Source organism: Dermacentor silvarum, chromosome 1 (genome assembly GCF_013339745.2).
Source record: "Dermacentor silvarum isolate Dsil-2018 chromosome 1, BIME_Dsil_1.4, whole genome shotgun sequence".
Lineage (NCBI taxonomy): Eukaryota > Metazoa > Arthropoda > Arachnida > Ixodida > Ixodidae > Dermacentor > Dermacentor silvarum.
In genome coordinates, this window is record NC_051154.1 from 331,445,983 (window position 1) to 331,460,225 (window position 14,243).

The following is a 14,243-nucleotide window of genomic DNA, read 5'->3' on the forward strand; positions in this document are numbered from 1 at the left end:
TGTGGAACATCCTTTCTGCCGCAGGCGTCACGAGCACGTGATCTTTTTGGGTGATGGCAACTGGTCAATAAACCCACATATGCTCCCTGAAGGCATCAATGTTGCCGGATTCGAGCCCTCGTTATGTAATGAACGAGAAGAAAGGGAACCGAGGGCCCGATTTTATTAATCATATCATAAGAAGCCAACAAACATTGACACCAAGAACAACATAGGGGAAATTACTTGCACACACTAATTGAATTAAAGAAATGATAAATTAATGGAAATGAAAACGGATGAAAAAACAACTGTCCGCAGGTGGGGAACGAACCCACGTCTTCGCATTACGCGTGCGATGCTCTCACCATTGAGCTACCGCGGAACCGTTTTCCCATCCGCTTTCTGGGGTATTTATGTTTTACAACTAGAACTAACTCTGGGAGTGTTAGCCAGCGCCACCACTCACAAGCCTAGGGGCGGATGTGGAACATCCTTTCTGCCGCAGGCGTCACGAGCACGTGATCTTTTTGGGTGATGGCAACTGGTCAATAAACCCACATATGCTCCCTGAAGGCATCAATGTTGCCGGATTCGAGCCCTCGTTATGTAATGAACGAGAAGAAAGGGAACCGAGGGGCCCGATTTTTATTAATCATATCATAAGAAGCCAACAAACATTGACACCAAGAACAACATAGGGGAAATTACTTGCACACACTAATTGAATTAAAGAAATGATAAATTAATGGAAATGAAAACGGATGAAAAAACAACTGTCCGCAGGTGGGGAACGAACCCACGTCTTCGCATTACGCGTGCGATGCTCTCACCATTGAGCTACCGCGGAACCGTTTTCCCATCCGCTTTCTGGGGTATTTATGTTTTACAACTAGAACTAACTCTGGGAGTGTTAGCCAGCGCCACCACTCACAAGCCTAGGGGCGGATGTGGAACATCCTTTCTGCCGCAGGCGTCACGAGCACGTGATCTTTTTGGGTGATGGCAACTGGTCAATAAACCCACATATGCTCCCTGAAGGCATCAATGTTGCCGGATTCGAGCCCTCGTTATGTAATGAACGAGAAGAAAGGGAACCGAGGGCCCGATTTTATTAATCATATCATAAGAAGCCAACAAACATTGACACCAAGAACAACATAGGGGAAATTACTTGCACACACTAATTGAATTAAAGAAATGATAAATTAATGGAAATGAAAACGGATGAAAAAACAACTGTCCGCAGGTGGGGAACGAACCCACGTCTTCGCATTACGCGTGCGATGCTCTCACCATTGAGCTACCGCGGAACCGTTTTCCCATCCGCTTTCTGGGGTATTTATGTTTTACAACTAGAACTAACTCTGGGAGTGTTAGCCAGCGCCACCACTCACAAGCCTAGGGGCGGATGTGGAACATCCTTTCTGCCGCAGGCGTCACGAGCACGTGATCTTTTTGGGTGATGGCAACTGGTCAATAAACCCACATATGCTCCCTGAAGGCATCAATGTTGCCGGATTCGAGCCCTCGTTATGTAATGAACGAGAAGAAAGGGAACCGAAGGGCCCGATTTTTATTAATCATATCATAAGAAGCCAACAAACATTGACACCAAGAACAACATAGGGGAAATTACTTGCACACACTAATTGAATTAAAGAAATGATAAATTAATGGAAATGAAAACGGATGAAAAAACAACTGTCCGCAGGTGGGGAACGAACCCACGTCTTCGCATTACGCGTGCGATGCTCTCACCATTGAGCTACCGCGGAACCGTTTTCCCATCCGCTTTCTGGGTATTTATGTTTTACAACTAGAACTAACTCTGGGAGTGTTAGCCAGCGCCACCACTCACAAGCCTAGGGGCGGATGTGGAACATCCTTTCTGCCGCAGGCGTCACGAGCACGTGATCTTTTTGAGCATCGCACGCGTAATGCGAAGACGTGGGTTCGTTCCCCACCTGCGGACAGTTGTTTTTTCATCCATTTTCATTTCCATTAATTTATCATTTCTTTAATTCAATTAGTGTGTGCAAGTAATTTCCCCTATGTTGTTCTTGGTGTTAATGTTTGTTGGCTTCTTATGATATGATTAATAAAAATCGGGCCCTTCGGTTCCCTTTCTTCTCGTTCAGTACATAACAGGGCTCGAATCCGGCAACATTGATGCCTTCAGGGAGCATATTGGGTTTATTGACCATTGCCATCACCCAAAAGATCACGTGCTCGTGACGCCTGCGGCAGAAAGGATGTTCCACATCCGCCCTAGGCTTGTGAGTGGTGGCTCTGGCTAACACTCCCAGAGTTAGTTCTAGTTGTAAAACATAAATACCCAGAAAGCGGATGGGAAAACGGTTCCGCGGTAGCTCAATGTGGAGAGCATCGCACGCGTAATGCGAAGACGTGGGTTCGTTCCCCACCTGCGGACAGTTGTTTTTTCATCCGTTTTCATTTCCATTAATTTATCATTTCTTTAATTCAATTAGTGTGTGCAAGTAATTTCCCCTATGTTGTTCTTGGTGTCAATGTTTGTTGGCTTCTTATGATATGATTAATAAAAATCGGGCCCTCGGTTCCCTTTCTTCTCGTTCATTACATAACGAGGGCTCGAATCCGGCAACATTGATGCCTTCAGGGAGCATATGTGGGTTTATTGACCAGTTGCCATCACCCAAAAAGATCACGTGCTCGTGACGCCTGCGGCAGAAAGGATGTTCCACATCCGCCCCTAGGCTTGTGAGTGGTGGCGCTGGCTAACACTCCCAGAGTTAGTTCTAGTTGTAAAACATAAATACCCAGAAAGCGGATGGGAAAACGGTTCCGCGGTAGCTCAATGGTGAGAGCATCGCACGCGTAATGCGAAGACGTGGGTTCGTTCCCCACCTGCGGACAGTTGTTTTTTCATCCGTTTTCATTTCCATTAATTTATCATTTCTTTAATTCAATTAGTGTGTGCAAGTAATTTCCCCTATGTTGTTCTTGGTGTCAATGTTTGTTGGCTTCTTATGATATGATTAATAAAAATCGGGCCCTCGGTTCCCTTTCTTCTCGTTCATTACATAACGAGGGCTCGAATCCGGCAACATTGATGCCTTCAGGGAGCATATGTGGGTTTATTGACCAGTTGCCATCACCCAAAAAGATCACGTGCTCGTGACGCCTGCGGCAGAAAGGATGTTCCACATCCGCCCCTAGGCTTGTGAGTGGTGGCGCTGGCTAACACTCCCAGAGTTAGTTCTAGTTGTAAAACATAAATACCCCAGAAAGCGGATGGGAAAACGGTTCCGCGGTAGCTCAATGGTGAGAGCATCGCACGCGTAATGCGAAGACGTGGGTTCGTTCCCCACCTGCGGACAGTTGTTTTTTCATCCGTTTTCATTTCCATTAATTTATCATTTCTTTAATTCAATTAGTGTGTGCAAGTAATTTCCCCTATGTTGTTCTTGGTGTCAATGTTTGTTGGCTTCTTATGATATGATTAATAAAAATCGGGCCCTCGGTTCCCTTTCTTCTCGTTCATTACATAACGAGGGCTCGAATCCGGCAACATTGATGCCTTCAGGGAGCATATGTGGGTTTATTGACCAGTTGCCATCACCCAAAAAGATCACGTGCTCGTGACGCCTGCGGCAGAAAGGATGTTCCACATCCGCCCCTAGGCTTGTGAGTGGTGGCGCTGGCTAACACTCCCAGAGTTAGTTCTAGTTGTAAAACATAAATACCCAGAAAGCGGATGGGAAAACGGTTCCGCGGTAGCTCAATGGTGAGAGCATCGCACGCGTAATGCGAAGACGTGGGTTCGTTCCCCACCTGCGGACAGTTGTTTTTTCATCCATTTTCATTTCCATTAATTTATCATTTCTTTAATTCAATTAGTGTGTGCAAGTAATTTCCCCTATGTTGTTCTTGGTGTCAATGTTTGTTGGCTTCTTATGATATGATTAATAAAAATCGGGCCCTCGGTTCCCTTTCTTCTCGTTCATTACATAACGAGGGCTCGAATCCGGCAACATTGATGCCTTCAGGGAGCATATGTGGGTTTATTGACCAGTTGCCATCACCCAAAAAGATCACGTGCTCGTGACGCCTGCGGCAGAAAGGATGTTCCACATCCGCCCCTAGGCTTGTGAGTGGTGGCGCTGGCTAACACTCCCAGAGTTAGTTCTAGTTGTAAAACATAAATACCCAGAAAGCGGATGGGAAAACGGTTCCGCGGTAGCTCAATGGTGAGAGCATCGCACGCGTAATGCGAAGACGTGGGTTCGTTCCCCACCTGCGGACAGTTGTTTTTTCATCCCTTTTCATTTCCATTAATTTATCATTTCTTTAATTCAATTAGTGTGTGCAAGTAATTTCCCCTATGTTGTTCTTGGTGTCAATGTTTGTTGGCTTCTTATGATATGATTAATAAAAATCGGGCCCCTCGGTTCCCTTTCTTCTCGTTCATTACATAACGAGGGCTCGAATCCGGCAACATTGATGCCTTCAGGGAGCATATGTGGGTTTATTGACCAGTTGCCATCACCCAAAAAGATCACGTGCTCGTGACGCCTGCGGCAGAAAGGATGTTCCACATCCGCCCCTAGGCTTGTGAGTGGTGGCGCTGGCTAACACTCCCAGAGTTAGTTCTAGTTGTAAAACATAAATACCCAGAAAGCGGATGGGAAAACGGTTCCGCGGTAGCTCAATGGTGAGAGCATCGCACGCGTAATGCGAAGACGTGGGTTCGTTCCCCACCTGCGGACAGTTGTTTTTTCATCCGTTTTCATTTCCATTAATTTATCATTTCTTTAATTCAATTAGTGTGTGCAAGTAATTTCCCCTATGTTGTTCTTGGTGTCAATGTTTGTTGGCTTCTTATGATATGATTAATAAAAATCGGGCCCTCGGTTCCCTTTCTTCTCGTTCATTACATAACGAGGGCTCGAATCCGGCAACATTGATGCCTTCAGGGAGCATATGTGGGTTTATTGACCAGTTGCCATCACCCAAAAAGATCACGTGCTCGTGACGCCTGCGGCAGAAAGGATGTTCCACATCCGCCCCTAGGCTTGTGAGTGGTGGCGCTGGCTAACACTCCCAGAGTTAGTTCTAGTTGTAAAACATAAATACCCAGAAAGCGGATGGGAAAACGGTTCCGCGGTAGCTCAATGGTGAGAGCATCGCACGCGTAATGCGAAGACGTGGGTTCGTTCCCCACCTGCGGACAGTTGTTTTTTCATCCGTTTTCATTTCCATTAATTTATCATTTCTTTAATTCAATTAGTGTGTGCAAGTAATTTCCCCTATGTTGTTCTTGGTGTCAATGTTTGTTGGCTTCTTATGATATGATTAATAAAAATCGGGCCCTCGGTTCCCTTTCTTCTCGTTCATTACATAACGAGGGCTCGAATCCGGCAACATTGATGCCTTCAGGGAGCATATGTGGGTTTATTGACCAGTTGCCATCACCCAAAAAGATCACGTGCTCGTGACGCCTGCGGCAGAAAGGATGTTCCACATCCGCCCCTAGGCTTGTGAGTGGTGGCGCTGGCTAACACTCCCAGAGTTAGTTCTAGTTGTAAAACATAAATACCCAGAAAGCGGATGGGAAAACGGTTCCGCGGTAGCTCAATGGTGAGAGCATCGCACGCGTAATGCGAAGACGTGGGTTCGTTCCCCACCTGCGGACAGTTGTTTTTTCATCCGTTTTCATTTCCATTAATTTATCATTTCTTTAATTCAATTAGTGTGTGCAAGTAATTTCCCCTATGTTGTTCTTGGTGTCAATGTTTGTTGGCTTCTTATGATATGATTAATAAAAATCGGGCCCTCGGTTCCCTTTCTTCTCGTTCATTACATAACGAGGGCTCGAATCCGGCAACATTGATGCCTTCAGGGAGCATATGTGGGTTTATTGACCAGTTGCCATCACCCAAAAAGATCACGTGCTCGTGACGCCTGCGGCAGAAAGGATGTTCCACATCCGCCCCTAGGCTTGTGAGTGGTGGCGCTGGCTAACACTCCCAGAGTTAGTTCTAGTTGTAAAACATAAATACCCCAGAAAGCGGATGGGAAAACGGTTCCGCGGTAGCTCAATGGTGAGAGCATCGCACGCGTAATGCGAAGACGTGGGTTCGTTCCCCACCTGCGGACAGTTGTTTTTTCATCCGTTTTCATTTCCATTAATTTATCATTTCTTTAATTCAATTAGTGTGTGCAAGTAATTTCCCCTATGTTGTTCTTGGTGTCAATGTTTGTTGGCTTCTTATGATATGATTAATAAAAATCGGGCCCCTCGGTTCCCTTTCTTCTCGTTCATTACATAACGAGGGCTCGAATCCGGCAACATTGATGCCTTCAGGGAGCATATGTGGGTTTATTGACCAGTTGCCATCACCCAAAAAGATCACGTGCTCGTGACGCCTGCGGCAGAAAGGATGTTCCACATCCGCCCCTAGGCTTGTGAGTGGTGGCGCTGGCTAACACTCCCAGAGTTAGTTCTAGTTGTAAAACATAAATACCCCAGAAAGCGGATGGGAAAACGGTTCCGCGGTAGCTCAATGGTGAGAGCATCGCACGCGTAATGCGAAGACGTGGGTTCGTTCCCCACCTGCGGACAGTTGTTTTTTCATCCGTTTTCATTTCCATTAATTTATCATTTCTTTAATTCAATTAGTGTGTGCAAGTAATTTCCCCTATGTTGTTCTTGGTGTCAATGTTTGTTGGCTTCTTATGATATGATTAATAAAAATCGGGCCCCTCGGTTCCCTTTCTTCTCGTTCATTACATAACGAGGGCTCGAATCCGGCAACATTGATGCCTTCAGGGAGCATATGTGGGTTTATTGACCAGTTGCCATCACCCAAAAAGATCACGTGCTCGTGACGCCTGCGGCAGAAAGGATGTTCCACATCCGCCCCTAGGCTTGTGAGTGGTGGCGCTGGCTAACACTCCCAGAGTTAGTTCTAGTTGTAAAACATAAATACCCCAGAAAGCGGATGGGAAAACGGTTCCGCGGTAGCTCAATGGTGAGAGCATCGCACGCGTAATGCGAAGACGTGGGTTCGTTCCCCACCTGCGGACAGTTGTTTTTTCATCCGTTTTCATTTCCATTAATTTATCATTTCTTTAATTCAATTAGTGTGTGCAAGTAATTTCCCCTATGTTGTTCTTGGTGTCAATGTTTGTTGGCTTCTTATGATATGATTAATAAAAATCGGGCCCCTCGGTTCCCTTTCTTCTCGTTCATTACATAACGAGGGCTCGAATCCGGCAACATTGATGCCTTCAGGGAGCATATGTGGGTTTATTAACCAGTTGCCATCACCCAAAAAGATCACGTGCTCGTGACGCCTGCGGCAGAAAGGATATGTTCCACATCCGCCCCTGGGCTTGTGAGTGGTGGCGCTGACTAACACTCCCAGAGTTAGTTCTAATTGTAAAACATAAATACCCCAGAAAGCGGATGGGAAAACGGTTCCGCGGTGGCTCAATGGTGAGAGCATCGCACGCGTAATGCGAAGACGTGGGTTCGTTCCCCACCTGCGGACAGTTGTTTTTTCATCCGTTTTCATTTTCCATTAATTTATCATATCTTTAATTCAATTAGTGTGTGCAAGTAATTTCCCCTATGTTGTTCTTGGTGTCAATGTTTGTTGGCTTCTTATGATATGATTAGTAAAAATCGGGCCCCTCGGTTCCCTTTCTTCTCGTTCTATATATATATATATATATATATATATATATATATATATATATATATATATACACTGTGCCGAGGAGAGCATATGTTGCCTTGAAGAAGACAAGTCCACTTATCGAAACGTTGGCTCCTACTTTCAGCTTGTTCTCGTGTTGCTCATCGTCTTGAATTTCCATCTCCCGCATTCCCCGTGTTTTCCCTCGTTCACGGGGTGTGTGACAGGCCATGATATCTCTTTTCAGTAGATACCAAGCCATTGTGGTATCATTGGAAATGTTGACGCAGATAAGGTCGCTCTTCAAACCAAGAAGGCCGCTGCGTCCCCATCCGTCTCAAAAGGACAGGCGCTGCGAGACAGCTTCGCAGTCTAGCACGCACACTCTCGTTAGCCGAGTGGAATACCTCACATACAAGGTGCACCAGACTGCGCAGACTAAACCGTTCGCTGCAACTCGGACCTCCGGCCGGACTCTACCGACGTGAAGTGTCTCTTCTGTGTCGGTTGTGTTTGGGATTGCCTTTACGAAAGCTTATTCGGCACTAATTGGACTGGCTGACAGTCCTAAATGTGATGTCTGCGGCTGCGAGGAGAACAGTGACCACATATTGTGCCGCTGTCCTCAATTTGAAGCACAAAGACGCGCGTTCAGGAAACTAGATAATCGTCGTCTGAGTGAAGAGACAGTACTCGAACACTGGCCCCACCGATCATCGGCTCAGAGGGCAGTGAAGGCACTTTTGTGCTTTCTGAAAACGTCTGGCATGTGCACGAGCCTTTGACTCTGTAGTGCTGTCGGTGCACCTCTCTCTACCTTCCCCCTCTCTCTCTCTCTTCTTTCTATTCCCCGTTTCCCTTCCCTCAGCGTAGGGCAGCCAACCGGACTCATGACATGGTTAGCATGCCTGCCTTCGTTTTATCTCTCTCTTTCAGCCTAAGTTACACACAATAGTAATAGATAAATTTTATTGTCTGATATTTGAACTGGACCGAAATAATTTCTTCCTGGGCATGTTGGTATACCCGTGGTCCCTAGCATCTGCGTTCGTGGTATGACCATAGAAGCCAACGGCGCCAACTCTACGGCTGTCTCCAAGATCCTTCGACAGACCGCTAATACATCCAGGCTGCTGAAACGAGTGACCAACCGACGAAGGGGTATGAAGGAAGAAAGCCTCATCCGCCTTGTCCAATCTTTTATCATCTGTCACATTACTTACGTTGCGCCCTTTCTCAACTGGTACAAAGCTGAAAAGACTAAACTGGACATCATCATCCGAGGAGCCTATAAGTAAGCCTTAGGACTACCCAACTACACCAGCACGGAACTTCTACTACAATTAGGTATCCACAACACCCTAGACGAGTTAATCGAAGCGCAACGTCGATCGCAACTGGAGTGGCTTAACCTCTCGGAAACGGGCCTCATCATTCCAACTAGCTTGATATCACCTACCACCGCCAACATGGAGACAAACACCCAATACCACGCGACATTCAGCAATAGATACACGCCGACCATACTCCCAAAAACATGCACCCAGACGACAACAAAGAGCGCAGGAAGGCACGAGCTACCGAAATAATTTCTTCCTGGGCATGTTGGTATACCCGTGGTCCCTAGCATCCGCGTTCTTGGTATGGCCATAGATCAAAGCTTATGCCAACACCGCGGGCGTCACCTTCGTCGACGCAGCTGAATACCAAGATGGACGTCGTTTTGCGGCGGTTACCACAGCAGGCGGCTTTCTCCAACATGCTGCCAGCATCGTTACCCAAATGCCGAGACCCACCCGATGCCGAGGAAGTCGCCATCGCCTTGGCCACTCTTGACCCAGCCTGTCACACCATAGTGAGCGATTCTCGCACGGCAATCAACTACATCAACGGTCGTATTTCTCAACAATCACTCCGTATCTTACATTAAGCCCCGCATTCGTCTGAAAATCAAATCACCCTCGTCTGGATCCCAGCACACGCCAGCGATGTCCACCCGCACCTCACCAACCTCAACGAGGTTACACACTCCGTAGCACTATAGAACTAATCAACCGTGCCGGAGATGGTATGCATGTGCACCCGCAGGACGCGACCGCCTTACAAGATACAACGACCTTGTGAAGTCATTTTACCTCGAAAGAAGAACCTCCAAGTTAAACCTCAGTCCAAGTTAAACAGGGGACAGGCAACCACCCTTCGCCTGTTACAGACCAATACATACCCCTCTCTCACACGCTATAACATCATATATCCCGACATCTACCCAAGCCACACGTGCAAGATCTGTAAAACCCAATCAGCAACACTCCCCCACATGATATGGCCCGGGACAGCAAACGGCAATACCCAGACCTTAAAGGGACACTAAAGAGAAACCGGAAGTTGAGCTTAAATGGTAGATTATCCTTTCACGATCACAGCCATGCCATTCTTACTGCAAACAGATGTTTAATAAGCGAGAAAATAGCGAAAAACTGAAGAATAGGTGCTGACGCCCCTTCGAAATTCCCGCACTACGTGATGTGACGTCGGAGATTACAAACGCAGGCCGGTCGCGATTGGTCGAGAGCGATTTATCACTGTTAATAAAATGCAAAATGAAATACACCTTAAACGTTCATAAACAGCATTTGCCAACTTTTTAAACCGTTTCAAGCGAGGAAGTAGAAGTTAAGCACAAAATTAAATAAATAAGAAAAAATGCCATGGCGATACATGCGGCCGTGATAGTTTCGTAGTTTCGTTTTTGGTCAATGCATCGTCGCGCGCGCCTGTTCCGCTCTCCGGTGTTTGGTTGCGTGTTGCGTGGCTCGAAAAACGTTGACTTCGCGGGAAACAGCCAGAAAATGCCTCGTGTGTGTAGTGTTGAGGGCTGTATAAATGGCCCAAGGCGCTTGATCAGGGGCAGCGGCAGTGTTGACTCCATTGTGTCCTTTCATGTGGCGTCGCGCGGAGAGCCCCGGCTCCCCGGCGTTCGCAATGGCTCAGTGCTCTGCCGATGATAAAACGGCAAAAGAGCCAGAGAAACCGATGGTGTGCTCTCTGCATTTCTCGCCCTCGGATTATGTGTATAATCTTGCCCTCGGAAAGTATCTTGGCGTGCCCCAGAGGCCAGTCCTTTCTCGAGCAGCTGTTCCCTCAATGCGGCCTTCATCAAACCTCCTACCGGTGCCCCTGCAGCAGCAAACTGGCGGCTCGGTGAGTGCTGAATGTCATTAAATAAATCCACGAAATAACCATACCGAGTACGTGCACAACTTTCTACGCTTGTTCTGTCGGGAACATCGTCGCCTGGCGGACCGGACGCTTCGCCTCCCGTCGACGAAAACGAAGCTCTGCATTCCGCCGGCGCGGCCGGCGGCTCACCGCCATCGCACGCGGAAACACCTACCGCTCGAGCACAGAGGATCATTTCGCGCTCCGTTTCACTGAATATCGCTGAAATGCAGTCCTGCTTTCCTGGCGAGCTCTTCGTTGCAAGGTTCAGCGGCAGCTACGGTATCCATCGCGGCGAACGCAAACGCAGCGACCATGCATGCAGCCATGATGCATCCAGCCCAGCGCCTCGCCCGTTTACGCAAGCGGTGACGTATCATGGCGCATTCTGATTCACTGAGAGCAATGCAATCTGTGACGACACTGCTTCAGCGCCAAATCTAGGGTGAGAGAAATTGAGGAAGAGATATTTGGTCTTTGTTTACGAATTTCTCCGCTAATAACTCATATTTTTGCACCCAACAAAAACGGCATGCATTTCTGAAGGTCCCTCTTTTATTCCAGCTGAACTTCCTGTTTCTCTTTAGTGTCCCTTTAATCCCCTGACCCTCTCGAGATGGCACGCCGCCCTGCGCAGCTCCCATCTCGACGACCAACTCTGGGCTACCCAGCATGCAGGCCTCAGAAGCGGCGAAGAGGCAAGACCTCGACGTCCCATCGTGGGAGGCCAGGCCCAGCCGACTAAACTGCTGGTTCTCAATAAAGTTCACTCTCTCCCTGTCATGGCATGTTGGTGCTTAGGCTTGAAGTAGACACTCTATGGACTTCTAGCCCTGCAATATGATCGCGATTTCATTGCCACATCGTAAACAAGCCGAATAACACTGCTCATGTCAACTGCAGTAAAGGTAACAATTTCAAAGCCAAAGGTATCACAATAACACCAATAAAAACACCGACGATTAGGATAGTCCCTAAAGCGAAATGTGACCGCAGCAGAGATACGTGTTTTCATTTCGACATATATTGGCTGGCGCGGACAATCGGTCTCGTGCGGCACGTTGCAAACGGAGCGAAATGAGGCGCGAATTCCTCGCTAATCTCGAGATCGCGAGAGCCAGCGCGTGCGGCCAGCACGCGGGTGACGCGTGGGCGCGATTTACAGCAGCTGCCGCCGACAGACCTCCCAGACGAACAGTGCTCGGGCATTTTTGTCGAGCTTGCTTGTGAAAGGCGCGCGCTACTCTGGCGCCATCTCGTGGCCACGTCGCTATACACTACGATTTTCTTCCGCTTTCTCTATTGAGCCTTTTCGCGGCGATCCCGTGGGCACTGCCATATTTCATCACATGGTGACGCGTCCATTGCTTGCCTCAACTGCCTCCGTTGCCTCCTTGTGTACAATGGAAGTGTATATATGACGCCGGCGCGGCTTAGAAAACCTCTGTTTTCGGAGATATCGTAGACGATGACTAGGTGGACGACACGAAGCTTTGATCACAGCTTCAGAGAACATGCAAAAGCGCTTTCGGAGGTGATTAAGCTATGTCCAAACGGCGCATGCAGCATGTATGGTGCTTATTCTAAAAGCGGGGCTAAATATGTATTCCAAGCTATCCAAGCTTTCTGATTATGAATTCAGTCAGGATTAGTGTGTTTTGCACTTTGTTCTTTATTCGCCAAATATTTTGAAGCAGTGGCTTGTTAGTTTCTGACTCAGTGAAGTTGCTCGGTGCGGCCACCATCTGATTATTTTCTGCCTAATCGCTCGCGGGTGTGCTCAGTTCTGATAGATTTGTTCTTGCTGCGCACAAGGCTTGAAATGTAGCTCTTTTGTACATTGTAATACCTTGTAGCAAATATATATTACAGCTAGAAACTCGCTTACTCTTGTGGACCGCCACGAAACATTCAGCTTCGACCATTAATTCGTACGCAATCGCTGTAGTCCTTCATTTATTGTGCGTATAGAGTGCGCATATATTCTAGTGTGCGCCCATTCACTTATTCTTGATACGTCGGCGATAGAATGGGCGTAAGTTTTCCTGCCATTTGGGACAAACGTGCGCGGAACTTACTGTGACAGGAAGCGGCGCTACTCCCTTTGTCATTGTTTAACGAGGGATACTCACTCTTGCCGATTGACGTTCTGGGGGTGAAGTCCTTTCTTTGTAGGTTAGCGATACAAGGCTGGCGGATGAGCAAATTTCTGTATCCTCGAGGAAAGCCGTACATCTCGGAAGTGCCGGTAACACGTTCGGACAGTTGCAGCTGCGGTTCGCGAACTTGGCCACAGAGATTCATTCAATTCCTTAACATGCCAGTCACTATTTTTGCAGCCAACTACTGCACACGTCTTCAATCGACATAATTCAATCTAGCATGATTGGAGCACAGTGTGTTAGCGAAAACTCAGTTGCATTTCCAACAGCTGATCGCACTGAAGCAAGGTGGAAGTGGTAATGGTTTCGTATTCGTGCGCGGTCACTGAGCAGAGGTATGGCGCGTGCCGCCGTGAGCACCATCTCGTTTCTCTAAAACAAACTGCTCCGCGAAAAGGGTCAATACGCTCCTCAGCTTTCCGCCTCATGGTTCACCTCCTCCACATGGTTACAGTGTACTAGAAGGGGGCAGTGGGCTTACTCTCTGGCGGAGGCTATTTGATGCGGCGGCTCCGCGAATGTCGCAAATATGAGCTTCTCCGATAGCCCGAGCGGCGGCGCTGGTGTCGGTTTCAATGGAACGCGGGTGCGACGGCGCAGCTGCCTAGTGCCCGCCCAGTGCCCGATCATATTAGTTGTAGTTGCTGAGCTGCGTTGTTTTTTCTGTGGACGTCGTCGCGTGGGTTTGTTTTTTTCCTTCAGTGTTTTTTCCGCGCATAGCCTGCAAGAGATTAGTATGCCTTGCAGTAACTGAGCCATGCCGCGGCATCGACAAAACCACTGTTACGCGCCTGGGTGCTAAACAGGCTATGTTTATGTGAAGGATGGGCCGAAGTTGTCCTTGTTTGGCGTCCCGAAGGATAAAAATAGGCGGAAAGAGTGGGAAAAGAACCTCCATAGAACCTCCCCGGGACGACACGAGCGCAGTATGCGAGCTTCATTTCGAACCACGTTTTGTGCTCATGTCCACCGCAGTTCCTGATCACTGTGAATTGTTTTTATTTTTATGGTCTAGTTAGGTCAGTTAGCGAAGGAAACTGCGAGGAAGGTACACTGGCCTCCTTACTGGAAGTTGACTCTTCGAAGCATCATGTGACAGAAATGAGTGCAGTCAAACTGCTGCTAGCGCTACTGCCACAGAGGCCACACAAACGTGGTACGTCCCAGCATTGCACGGGCCTGCGGGTTTCAAACGACC

At 47.8% G+C, this 14,243-nt stretch overlaps 1 non-coding gene across 1 annotated transcript; it reads left to right on the forward strand.

Annotated features, from left to right (window-relative positions):
* The first annotated feature begins 7,445 nt into the window (after positions 1–7,445).
* Positions 7,446–7,517, forward strand: Trnat-cgu (transfer RNA threonine (anticodon CGU)). Its single transcript has one exon. It is a non-coding gene; the product is annotated as a tRNA-Thr (tRNA).
* The last annotated feature ends 6,726 nt before the right edge of the window (positions 7,518–14,243 follow it).